The 14624-nt window shown below is 30.5% G+C and overlaps 1 long non-coding RNA gene across 1 annotated transcript; it reads left to right on the forward strand.

The window, feature by feature from the left end:
* Positions 1–4264: 4264 nt before the first annotated feature.
* LOC105344778 (uncharacterized) lies at positions 4265–7654 on the forward strand. Its single transcript, XR_010715075.1, has 3 exons — positions 4265–6313; positions 6441–6873; positions 6985–7654. It is a non-coding gene; the product is annotated as an uncharacterized lncRNA (long non-coding RNA).
* Positions 7655–14624: the final 6970 nt, after the last annotated feature.

The raw sequence follows: 14624 nt of genomic DNA on the forward strand, positions 1-14624 counted from the left end.
TTCCAGCACTGAATCGCAGGACTTTGTTTTCACTACTAAAAATGACACTTTCAATCAAGGGTTTTCAGTAGAATTGACCAACACGGGGAATCAACGATAAGTAAAATGAGAACAGTTTTACTAAACACCGAGAATTGGACGGTTATTCGTAATGGTTAATGATTTGACTTTTTATATTTTTATGTTTTAGCCCTCCCTGTATATTTTTGGAAACTCTAGCAGTAAATTGAATGTATTGCAATTTGTTTTCAGGGTCAGTTTTTATTTCGTATTGCTCCGCGTCTGTTTTTATGCCACTCCATCCCTCTAAATCCGAATGCTTTTCCATTGTAATAGAACACAGCGTTTGATATTCCCTCAGAAAGAACACCGGTATCCCAAAAAATGTCTTCATCTGCTCGCGTCACAGGATCGCTCCTTTACTTATTTACACCTATTCCGTCCGCCGTCAATTCCTTCATTCTTCCGTCTAAAGCCCTTCTAAAACCTGCAAATACGGGGTCATCTTCCTTAAAAAAGCTAACATCTGATTTTTCACACTTATTTCGCAAATGCCTCTGAAATGCCGAAGCCATTTGAGTTAGTGTGATGGGGAGATAAGGATCTCCGTTTTTTTGTCTTATTTCACAAATAAAACGTTGTAACTAAAAGGTTAACACTTCGTACGATAAATCTTTGGGATCATCTGGTATAGAGCCTCCTTTTAAGTGTGTTAAAACTTGTATATTTCTATTTTCTGCCCAATCTTTGCATACCTTTATTGCCCACGTTTCATTCTGTCTCGTTTTCAAAGGCACGGCGTTTTTCTTTTTCTCAGCAATATCCAAGGCACTAAGCAGCGCGGAAAAACGACTGCTATTTGCTACATTATATAGCTGTTGGGTAGGAATAATCATAAGCTGGTTTGCTTTAATATCTTCTAAATCATCTCCCCAGTCCCCTAGTAAATCAAAATCAACGTCCTTTAAATCCATTTCTACACTAGCCTGGCTTAGTCGAACGTCCATTATAAAATAGAACGTGTTCGATTTGCACGAAAATTGTGTTCACTTTGTTCAATGAACTCTGTAACTTTTATTCAACTGTGACACAATTATGACAGTCATGTGGGAGGAGTTTGTTTTCAAGACTTTGATTTGACTAGCTGGGTTCTGTTCTTAGACAGTAAGATCATATGAAGAGAAATCTTCGTCATCAAGAATTGGCTACGCTACGCTTCGCTCCGCCCATTCTTCATGACGAAGATTTCTCTTCATATGATCTTACTATTACTTAGACTTTGAAAAATCACATTTAAACAAAAAGGGAAAATCTGGATTAAATGAAAAACAATGTAAATCAAAACATATCAACGTTTTAATGATCATAATAGGTAAAATGCATTTAGCTAATATTTACTACCGAAATTCTTCTGATATTTTTGCATTAAAAGCAAAATAGTTCAAAACAGACACTTAATTGAGGTTTAGAAATTAGAGTTAGATATTTTGAGGACTAGATTTTAAAGTTTTTGTAATAAAAGGTTAGGTTTTTTCTCGGACAAGAATTCTTCCGATAGAAACATTGTCTTGATATGCGAAAACTCCCCATGCCTTTCAGTTAGGTCACTTTGATTAAGATATTAAGTGCTCTAATTTCAAGCCAATCAATCCATTACATGTATTACATTTTTTTACGTTTCATTTTACATTTAGTTTTGCTGTTTAAAATTTAGAAAATAGATCATACATGATGTGCATAAACACATGTATTATGCAAGACATCTAATTAACTATTTTTGAAATGCTTGAAATAACACATGGCGAATTATATAATCAAACACTTTAAATAGAATTTAATCAACATTGATTAAAAAAACTTGTTTACGGAAAAAAGTTATATAACAAATTTGAATTTGAATTCCAATACCATTGTCAATTTGTCTAAAATATTAATTAACTTTGTGATATATTTGTCTAACTCGATTTATTTATTTATATTTACTTCCTGGTGAATTTTCATTCATGAAAGCTACAAAGAAGGAAGTGTGGGCCCCAAATACTTCGCTGATTTACACAATTACGATAGGTTTACGCATAAAAAGCATTCATTCACAAGATTTTATGAATGAGAAAAAGAAATGTATTGTATCCAATCTAAATACACCCCCACTCTTCTTCTCAACAATGAAAGTTATATACATTATCAACAATTGTGGATGCTTATGCACACTTGTCTTATCAGACAACCATTCACAATGATTACATTTTTTTGTGAATACTTGTGAAATTTCTTATGAGTAAATTCTAAACAAGTACAAAATATAATAGTATGTTAAATGAATGTTTTGATATCTCCTTGGAATCATATTTACCCATATGTTCTCTTAGAGTGTTTACATAAAAGTTTTTTCATTTTCGGTATTAAGCTTAAGAATATAAGTAAAATGAATATAAAAACTAAAAAACAAATCAAACATAATTTACTTAGACCGCGTTTCTCTAAATTTCATGTTTTTGACAACAATAATGACTTTTATCTTTCAGTTGGTAGAATGGTGTTTCGATCTGCTCTTATCAATGTTTTTTTTTTTGCATAATTACAATTTAAAAAATTGTTTTAACAGTAAACCAGGAATGGTTGAGGGTGGACAACCACCTTACGCCTTCAACAAAGTACATAAATAATTCAGGCAAACTTTAAAAAAACCCAAAACGCTGTAGTGGTGTTCTAAAATTATCATAGGAAAATCCCACTAAATTTATAAAGACTCGTTGCCCAACGATTCTGATAAATAATTTGAAGCCAAATGATGAAATTTAAAAAACAGATATGCCCAATTCACATTTAATTTCGAATCTTGTACAAGTGGATGAAAGAAAATACATCCTTAATCTTAAATACTTTAAGAATCATATAATATAGAAAAATTGTAATGTAATCATAAAAAAGAATATAAATTACGTATTATTTACAAATAATATATTGATAGTTAATTTTATTTTCTTACAGTTTCAATTCACGAAAGTCAGATTCTAAAGAGTTGTGTACATAAAATCAATAATGGCTCCTTTCTAGATGTACATTGTGTTGTTGAAAAAATCAAGAACTTGACAAATAGACGCCAACAGTACCCTGAAACTTTGGAAAAGTGTTTGGTAGTTCAGGAGAAATTTCAAAATACTCTGGCAGGCTACAAAATGTATTTACATTGAAAAAAAATATTAATCATGTTATTAATGGTTTTATGAATAATTTTAACATTAAACAAATAAGCGTATTATTGCATGATATTAAGGCAATTCGTATTCTTTTTAAAAGACAACAGACCAAACGTTTATTGGTGTTCATAAACCCCAAAAAGCGGAAGAAAGAACGCCGAAATTGTTTTTTTGCTAAAGGAGTCATGCCGGTGTTTGAATTTTGTGAAGTTCAATCAAAGGTTATTGGTAGGTACTTCTTGAGGAAGTTTTCTTTTATTTCAGGCCTTAATTAAGAAAGATAAGTTAACTAAAGTATCTCATATGTAGTATATACTTTGTTCTGTTCACATTTTCAACAATCAAAGCCAACGAAGTAAAAGACATTTTAATGACTATCGATTTGGATAAATTCGATGGATGTACATTTGATTTTCATTAGATAAACAAATCTCAATGAATAATGAATTGCCACGTTTGCAAAATCCTCAAACTATTATTGAACATGATATTGGAAACTGAATCTTTTAACGGCGCGTTTCAGTGATTAAGCAAAAAATTTCTCTTTGTTTTAGGGTGGTTGCTGTGGGCGGAGACGGGATTTACAATGAAGTGGTATCTGGACTGACAGTAAGAGAGCTACGAGATCATGGCCAGGACCCGGATAATCCAGAATATAAGCTCTCACAGCTGAACCTTCCAATAGGATTCATCCCAGCAGGTGAGGATATATTTATTCAAGATATACTTGGTGTTATTTGAGAGTCAAGCAATAAAATAAAACGTCTCCGGTAACATTACCTTATTTATTAACACTGCCAAATATATCCAAGCACATTGAAACGAGGAAATGATAACAGAAATACTCGTATAACTAGACAGGAAGTTACCAAGTTGTGCAAACTTACGGACCTTGTATCTAGGTCAATTGATTCTAACAAGAATCATCGATGAATGCTACAAAACAGGACAAAAAAGCGTTCGCATTCAGCCCACAAGCGTTTGTTACCTGTGACTTATTACTTTGTGATTGCTAATATTGACTTTTTAATCTATGATAAAAGTAAAAGATGGTTTTTGATCAGATGAGATATCTTTAAAATAGTTTCATTTTGCTGCTAATGAAAGACTCAAAATGAGAATACAATTGTGTTTTATGAAATAAGTACGTCGCATTGCAATTTACAACTTACTGAAAGTAACCACATATATCAATAACATTGTAAATGTCAAATAGAACCCACCTTATCTATGTTGAAAATTAAAAATCTATGAAAAGCACAATTGCTAGGTTTTGTATCAAGCATTTTTGACAATATTAGGACCATTTATATTTTGTATTTAAATTTATTCGGGAAATTTCCTTAAAACAGGGTTTCTTTTATTAAAATCAATCAGAATATTATGCAGTTTCAAACCTGAACAAAACCATCAAAAAGATCCAACTTTATTAAATATTGTAGACTGGTGTACATTTTATAAGGAAGTATTCAATACAAACACTATTTTGATAAACACCAACCAATCAATATGTAATAAAGTATTGAAAGAATGTGGGCGCTTAAGATGTAGATTCGGCAGGAATCTGGGCGCACAAGGAGAGTGAAAATTTCATCAATTAATTTTGAATATTTTTCGAATTTTAACCGTTATTTGGTTTCTGTTGGATGTGGAATGAGTGGAAAAATATTTGAAATGCAAAAGGTTTTATTATAATATGGGTCTAAATGTAGCAACACGATGCAATTCATGCAAATTCCTACTTATTTACAACTGTTTTTAAATGATTTTGTTGTCTCTGGGTCTTCTCTCTACAAATTTGAAACGTGTAAAGGTAACATATTTCAACATTAAAAATGTCGCATTTTAAAAAAAGATGGAGAGATGACCCAGAGATGACTAATTATGTACTTTTCAAATTATTTTTTGAAGGATAAAAAACAAAGTCCATTGATATGACAGTGGTGTTTCAAACAGTACTTTATAGAGCATATATTGACAAGTCTCCGTGGCTCAGTGGTTTCGTCCTGGATTTAGTGAATACATACATTCAGTGTTTTGGGTTCAAATCCAAATGGTGGTCTTTTTTAAAAAAAATAAACTTTTTTGTTTTAAATGTATGTTATTATAACATGATGTTGAATTATAATATACCGGTATATTTTAATTTGTTTTTATTGATTTCTAGATCTGCTGTATGAACACTATAAAAAAATTCTTTTCTTATTACTAGTTTTTTAGGATAACACAATATAACTTCATTAAATAATGTTTTCATTAACATTTCCAACTAGTTATCGGTTTACCTCTCATTGCCATTTTTTGAAAGCTTTGTGAGTTTTTTAATAACCGGAATAGCCATGTACTTCGACTCTCAACATAATATATTTTTGTTGAAACCTGTACATAGCCTTTCGTGGTTATAGACATTTAAATCCCAATTGATTCGTGTCGAGGATTCCTGCAAACTTACAATCTTGTGCGCTCACTTTCAAATTTAGAAAGAGTGTTTGATACAAGATATGACGAGTGATACACAACTTTAAAATTCAAATATTCTAAATCCAATTACGCTAACGTGCATAAAGAACTAAAACAATTGCAGTTTTTTTTATGCCAAATCGAGCGTCCCCCTCCTTATAACCCAAGAATACTGTAAAATCATCATTTTTGTGAGGGAACAATGTTAGTGGCTTTCGTGGGTAATCCTTCCCCACGAATTTACATCTCAACAACATATATCCAAACATTTGTTGGATATTTATCAAAAATATCGCGATCTTGCTACAAACGAATGTAAATCCCCACAAACTAGAAAACGAACATTGACCCCTATGAATAAGAATGATTACATAATATATGACTTGGATCGCACACATTTTAGATATTCTTTGTACACTTTTCTAAGTGTCCGGAAAATATACAGCATGGTATCGAAATGGTACCGAGTGTCCAGTGACGGCAGCGTAAAAGATCGTGATGGGACTTTTTTGGTGTTTCGACCAATATTGCCAGTCTGCATCAAGGAAACAAATGCAGTGGATATTCGGGTCTCATTCTCGGGTTTGGGTTGTTTGGAGATGTCATGAGAGACTGTGAAAAGTACCGATGGATGGGGACTAGTCGATTTAAAGGTGAACAACTTTTATTTACTTTTTTTTTAAATGACATTTTTAAAGACCATCTTATCATTTATTAGAGCTTTATTTAAATTAAATGTGTATAATTTTCATGAAAACTAAAGACAGAGATTGTTTGTAGTTTTACCTGTGGGATCTGTACTGAATAGACGACCTGTGAATGTTTCGATTTCCTATTATTCCACCGAATACAACAAATTTCAATGTCAGGACAGTTTCATGAATAAACCTGATGTTTTTTCGCTTAACATCAGTCTCAGTGTCCAAAACAAAAACCGCCAAAGATGATTATAAGAAGAGAACATTTTCTTTCTCAGAAATTTCAGACGCACCTTCAGGAAAGTTTTATGATGACTCATCTATACATACTTTCCTATTTTGCCCTTGAGAGTGCAAAAATATAAGGCTTTATCTTACAATTTGCAGAATGGAAGACCGCAGAAGACAGAATGGTGTACGCTGTAGATACTTATCTAATCACAATAAGCCTGATGGAACAAAAATGGTCCAACATTTTGGAGGCGACTCTTTAGAGCTACTTATAACAACAAAATGTAAACTTGCTGATCGTTTTAGGCAATTGAAAGCAGTGGACGATAATAAGTCATATTGTGTGCGTTTTGAACTTGAAACATTGATATTTACATTACATTTTCTTGTTACAGGTTACATAAAAAAGTTGTGCAACTTTATGGGAAATTCAAGTGACTGACAATGGAAAACGAGTGAAAACTACTGATATTACACTTCAGTTAAACATCTGTTATATCAATGCATTTTAAGTACATATCTAGAGAAAATTATACATACATGTATGTTAAATATGAGGAAAATATCAAGTTTATCATATTTGAGAACTCTAGCATTTTCAAGATAACATGCATCTACCATATGCCTCTTATTTATATTAGATATAAATGTTTTATGTGAAAAATCTTTGACATGTTTTGAACCAAATTTGCAGTGCAATGCTAACTTTCTGAAGAAGGTTTGTTTCTAACTCTAGCTTCTAGACAAGTAAAAAAAGTACTTAGAAGCTATTATTAAAAGCATTAACCTAAAGATGGACTTTAAAAAACTTTAATAAGCTTTATAATTGTAGAAGATATCATTACCTTGAAATAAAACCAGCATTTAAGCACCTATCAAATTTCAGAACGGAAAAAATGTACAATTAATTGCAATCACATGTTATTGCATCCCCTTTGCAAAGCGCATGTAAGGAAATTTCCGCAATAAGTCCATTCAATAATTTTATAACGTGTACAAAAAATGTTAAAATTATCAATTGAATAGAACTCCATTTCATGTGGGTATTTGTGTTTTTTTCTTGATTTATCCAATCGTTATTACTTGATTTGTAAGTGTTAACTAAACAATAACTTAAAATAATTATAATGAATAAAACAATGTATGGTTAAATGTATCTTGTTTGTGGATGTTTTTAGCTCAAAGCATACATTAAATAAGTTGCATGCATTAGCCATCACAGTACCTGTGCAACTTATTTGGACAAGAATTACTTAAATGAATCAATAAAAACAGGAAGTAAGCCATTGTTCTTGATTCCTGTTTCAATAAACGTATTAATAAACATGAATGAAAAGATTCCGGAAACAAAGCACCGTACGTAAAGAAAGATTTCCTTGTTTCAGTGTCACGTGGCACTATGCCGTTTGCAATTTCCTCACATTACTAAACACAGCACCTAAGAGGAGATTTATGTCATGCAGAGTTTGGAATTACAGACTTTTCAGCTGACCAATGAAATAGCGTATCACGTCAGTAAATCTACATCACTAACATATGTTTGAAAAAAAAAACCTGTTACGAAGACTTAATTTGTGTTTCATATGGCAAACATGTTTAAATCATTTTTGTAAAAGAGAGAAGAGTAACAAAGTGGAAATTTTGCATACCTCAACAAATAAAAGGAAAACGTTTTAATTTGATTTGTTGCTGTTATTGCCTGTAATCGATGTGTGCAGTAATGATTCATGAAAAGTTTTAAATTTTTGGTTTGTACGCCAGTGTAAAGTGACATAGGATTCATCAAAACCTTAATACATTGGAATATATTTTAAATTGTAGAATATTATGCAGTATACTTGTTGCAGTTCTTAAGTTCATACACAATATTTTGCGTTGGAGTTCATTTTTAAAGAGCCACATTAGGTAGTTCGTATGGCATAAATTCTTACATACAAAATTACATCGATTCGTTTTAAAATGATATTCGGAACATCAACTGTTTTCCATATGACAGGCAGATAATGAACAAAATATCTATATGTCCGTAGAATTCAGTTAAATGCAGTATGATTTACTTTTCTCCATCATAGAAAAGCAGACATTGCATTAGCTGCATGATAATGATAAGACCCCTCTCCTAACCATATATTATAAAATGCTTAACGAGGGCCAACCGGTAACTTGTAAATTTCTAATCATCTTCTATAATTGATAACTGAAAATACAACCATTCAAGATACTATAAACGTAATATTTTATTCGCAGATTACAGAAGAAAAAAAATAAAACCTTCATTTGATTAACCCTGTAAATACACATTTTTAACTTTACAATTTTAATGGATATAGAATTGTTTAGCAACAAACTGGTAAAACCAACGTGCATTATAATACATATATTATGTGATTTTAATTCGTTAAAGGTTATGTTGATTAGAAAATTTTAGCAATATAACTTTCTATTTATTGTCTCGCTTATCAATTTGTCTAGATGTGCAAAGGGGTCAGTTGCTGAAACTGTCACTGATTTTTAATTGTTAATTAGCTTGGTGTTAATCAATATATTAGATTAAAACAAAATAAAAGTATATTGTTTTAGAATCAGAATGAGTAAAAGGGAAATCTAACAAAAATATACCTAATATTATAAACAAATATAGATAATTCACCTAATATTTCAATAACCTAATTATCATTTTTTAAAAATATACATACCTCCGACTAATACATGTAGGTCTTCTTCAGTCCATAACATATTGTAAAATAGCAGTGGAAAGGTCGTCCGTTCTAGGAGGTGTTGGTCGAGGAGCTGTACTCAGCAGTTTATAAAGGCGTTTAAAGGAATAATAATTTTAAAGATAACACAGATTCGATGTATTATCAGATAAGATTTTTCAATATGTCGAGCAGCAATGCACTTATTAAGAAGGTCGTTGATTTATCTTACTGTAATGATCCTCCTGTGTTTCTCTTTTTAATTTTACTTTTGATGGTTTGCATAACTTTGTTTGCTAAAGTAAGGGACCTAATCTGTAGCAATAAATTTGATTTTAAATTAAATTGATATAAATAAATAAATATATATATATATATATATATATATATATATATATATATATATATATATATATATATATTTTTTTTTTTTTTCAAGTAAGTCATTTAAATGGCAATGGACACATTTAGAATTTGTATACTGGAAACCAAACATCATATGAACTATTTAGCATAAAAGCAATACATATGTATATTTTGCATCAATTACATGAAATGTAAAGAATTATAGTCTCTCCCAAAATGTCTTTGATTCACATTATGCTTAATTACTTGATATTTATAAATACATCAAGTCTTAAACGCTGTAAATTCAAAAGAATTATTAATTCCAAGAATTTCTCTTTTAAAAGTCCCCTCTGCCGAATCAGGTTTTAATACACGGCTAAAAAATGTGATGTCTGCGGGGATTTTGTATTGCAACAAACCCTGATGATAACGTTGAAAACACGTGCGAGGTATTCCGAATAATTTCCGAATGGAGAAAAGATGTAAACATTTCCCATTATAAATCTCTGTATGAAATATGTTTTCGTTCTTGTGATATTTTCCGAGGGAAAAATGATAATGATAATGTGTGAATGAAGTTATCTTGGACATTTTTTTTTTTATTTTTTTTCAATTGCACTTCTATCAAAGGTATGTGTATTTTTATTAAAAATCGTTCAAATGTACTGCATAAATATCTTGAGACAGATAATAGATACTAGTATTTATGTAGCGGTTAAGTTTGTGATGTTGTTGATAAACATCGTAATGTATTAAGGTTGTTTGAGGCTGATTTTATAAAAATTATGTTTGCAGAAACCTTCATAAAATAGATATTATTTTACGTCTTGACACATCACAAAACAAAAAGGATACAGTCATATTGTGCAAAAAGGCATGACAAGGCTATTTTTTTTTTTCATTTTATGCCACCATATTTTCAATTTATTTCTCCAATTTTAGCATACGTATGTTATAACAAATCATATATAAACGACTTCTTTTTCTTTTTGAATAGTGATAAGAAGAATCAATCAAATCAACTCTAAGTTAAAATTTAAATATCGAAAACGAAATATTTTTTTTTTTCATTTACATGTTATATCACAATATTGCCAGTGTGCTATCGATTGGTTCAAGAAAAATCTAAAAGGCTATTAGATATTTGTAAACATTTTTGAAAACATTAATGCATATGCATGAAAATAAACTTGAAACTCTGATCTTAAGTGACACTAAAGTAATGACACGATGATTTCAAGATCATACTATGATAATTTATAGTCTTTATGCATTTTTTAAAATTTTGTTTTCCACATAAAATAGGCGCTAGTGTTTAAACATTTGTACCTTCTATGAGTAAACACTTGTACAAGATCAATATGAAAATACCCCTGAAACATTTTAGAATATAATTTTATTAATGAATATAATATTAATAGATAGTAATGTGTTTTTAGTCATGTTTTTGATAGATGATACATGTACATGTGACTATACGTGTAATTATCTACACTTATTGCCTGATGCGTGTGAGCTCATCCGATGGATGAATAAAAGGTGTAAAAGCATAATTATTTTTGTGTAGCTTTATTCTGGTATAAATAATAATGAAAGATGAAGTAAAATCTTGTAATCTTCTTTTAAGCAGATTTTTACTATCGTTGACCTTTCAACGCAAGTTAATTAAAAACAATACTTGTAAATTTATTTATATCATCTAAACAGGAAAAAAACCGTTAATAAATAATATGTATAGATTTCAGCCCTTTTATGAGATAATCTAGAATAAGATTGATCCATAGCTAATTCTAATGCCATAATGCCATTAATGAAGACTTTATTTAATCGTTACGTACGTTTTGGTAAGGGAATTATTGGGGGGGGGGGGGGGTAACGATTTTAAGTCTTGTATGAGCTACATATAAGTCACTTATATCAGCCCACGTCGTTTGTGGTATTCCATGAATTTTTTTTAGCTCCACTCCGCAAATCATGCACTAAAATAAGTTAACCCACATCAACGATATATTTTTATCTCATTTATCATTTAGATAGAATTACTGATCGTTTATGCATGTATAATCATATCATGTATTATCATTACATAATTTTAAATCTGTTCTATCAGTCTTAACGGTTCATCTTTATTCGAGAAGTATGCTCCTCTCCTCTAGCAACTTCACTTCAAAAAACTAAAGGCCCTTGGGCCACTTTGCTCACCTTAGCAAAAATCAACTTTGCAGAGTCATATGCATATTAAATATATGGACGAAGTAGAAGAGAAGAAAGATTTTCACATTTTCCTCCATAAAGCCATAGTATCTTAAACATTGAGGAGCCCTTTTTGTTTTGTCAGTGATCGTTGTTTCAACAATTATCATGAAGAAAAAATTTAAATTATATTAAAATTCTCTAAATAAATACATCATACAATAATATAATAAATTGAAGCATTGTATTTTTAATAGAATACTTATCTGCGATTTCATATATCCTTGAGCATTTAATAATTTAATTAATAAGAACCTTCTCTTTTGTAGGTTGGTTGCATAAAACACCGGTATCATCCCAATGCATACATGTACATGGCCCCATCCTACCCCAGAATGTCATGATTTGAACGAACAGAAATCTGCACAATCCATAAAAAGTCCCAGCTTATGTGGTCAAAAAGTTTTTGAAAAGATTGTTTTTGATTTTTTTTTATCTAATTCAGTGTAAGAATTGGACCCGCCATTGTTGCTCCAACCTACCCCTGGGGATCATGATTAATGCAATATCTGAGGTGATTTCACTCTAGTTACAGTTTTTCTGGCCCACACAAGTTACAGTTTTTCTGACCAAATGCTATTTGAGAAGATTAATTTTTAAAAGATTTTTCGGTATATATAATCCTTTGTGAAAGTTCACCTCAACCCCCACCCCCATTGTGCACATCTGTACCCCCTGGGATAATGATTTGAACAAATTTGAATGTACATATCTACGTTGAAAAAACTCTGTATATTTTTTTTTTTACATAAACATAAATACATTTTGACGTGATTTTTTCCCGAATATTTGAATAGAATAGCCTTATCATAACACTGCTTTACATTAAATAGCACAAACACAAAGTTGTGTTAATTGTCATTTATCAACTTGAATGACATTGAAAGGTTAATACTTTTACGTTCGTCTTTAGATATCACTTGTGCATTACTAATTTTAAGATACTTGTAACTTCGAACGCATTAGTGTCTACAGGATATTGTACATGTATACATAAGGTGTTAAAGTAATCAATAATGTTTATTCAGATTGTAGAATTGTCAGTAAATAATATTAAGAAGTGATATAGTATAAAATCATGTGGTCATTATGCATGTACATTCTTTTTTTAAAACATCAATAACCTGAAATGTTTATCTGTACAGTAAAATATAATTAAAAAAGAGTTACCGCTTATTGCTGACGTTCTTCTTACCGTCAGTGCAAAATACATGTTATCAGGACATTTTGCTTTTCAGGTTGCCTTACCTACTGCAATAATTTAATGTATAGTAAACTGTGCAATTTTTATTGTAAAAATTGTCTGATCAGTTTTGTACGCTCATATGTTTGTCAAGGGTTACACATCCAATTATAAAACAATCATTTTCTGCATCATCCACTATACATATATTTTAATTTCATACATAGACCTCAGCTGTTTGTCCATCAATTTTTGTCTGAGACCTGAGGAGCAAGTATGTCGACAAAGTATCAGATTAGTTAAAACATTTATTTTTTTTCATTCACCAATAAGGGTGTTCTCATGATCACAGAAAAGAAAAGAAAATTCTGTTCTGATCTATTACACAACTACTCAGTCACTTTACTTTTCTCACGAGCAGCGTTTTTTTTTTAATGAAAAAAGTCTTTCAGGGAACAAATTCAGTGATAAACTAAACTTTGTATAGGAAGTGAGTAACAATTTATAGTGTAGAGTGTTTATGAATTATGAACGTGGGAGAGTTCTCAACACTTTTAATGAGAAAGTTTACATTTAAATATAGAGACAAGGAAATCTAAATGGACTAACGTGTAGCATGATATTATTTTTATCAAAATGTTTACACAATTGTATCATTGAAATACAGTTTTCTTTATTCAGACAGTTTGAAAAGGATTTAAAAACTGTTCAAACACATATTTGCAATCCTCAACGAAACATACGGTATCTTATTTTCACAAACATTTCTGTACCATTTTAATTTGTTCATAATAATTAAGCTTTCATTGATACTCAAATTGTTTATTTCATTATGACTTGATCTCGGGAAATAAAACATTGATCACAATTTCTGTCTAAACCTTATTATTGATAAGCGTGAACGCAGAGTATCCGGAATGAAAGCTTTAAAAAAAAATACGTCACGAGTTTTTGTGCCGTATATGTATAATATGTGCACCTGTTTTCAAAAGATGATTAATCAAACTGTGTTTGGAATCTAAACTTTCCAATTAAAAAATTTATCTTTTAAACAAACATCAGGGACAAAGTATCGTGCTGATATATGTATAAAGATTGTTTCATAGTTAAACATAAAAAAACAAAAACAAGAATGAGCCCAGAAAACCAAATTGCAACAAAACGTTATGGAATTTCTTTTATGCGAAGCACAAGGGATTAATTGATAAGATTTGTAAAGAGGTGTAGTACGTCATTTACAATAAAACCTGTTAACACTTATTTTGAAGAATAAATATACTCTGTTTTCAAGAATAAGAGTGATCTTACTGGAATTTTTTTTTTTGAAATTGTGTTATTGAAACTCGAAATTAAAACATTCAGCTAGTTTAACAACGTCTAATGATTGTTGTCACGAATGGTTTTCATTCTACATGTAATGCCTCTTTTAAAAAAATCTTTATAATATACATTATCTTATCAAAAGTGTTACAACTGATAAAACACAGGATGTTAATAATGATCGTGGAAGAGCTGCTGACAATTTTAATTTGATCCACATCATTCATTTAAATAG

The sequence above is a fragment of the Magallana gigas genome, chromosome 6 (assembly GCF_963853765.1).
Source record: "Magallana gigas chromosome 6, xbMagGiga1.1, whole genome shotgun sequence".
In the NCBI taxonomy this organism is placed as follows: domain Eukaryota; kingdom Metazoa; phylum Mollusca; class Bivalvia; order Ostreida; family Ostreidae; genus Magallana; species Magallana gigas.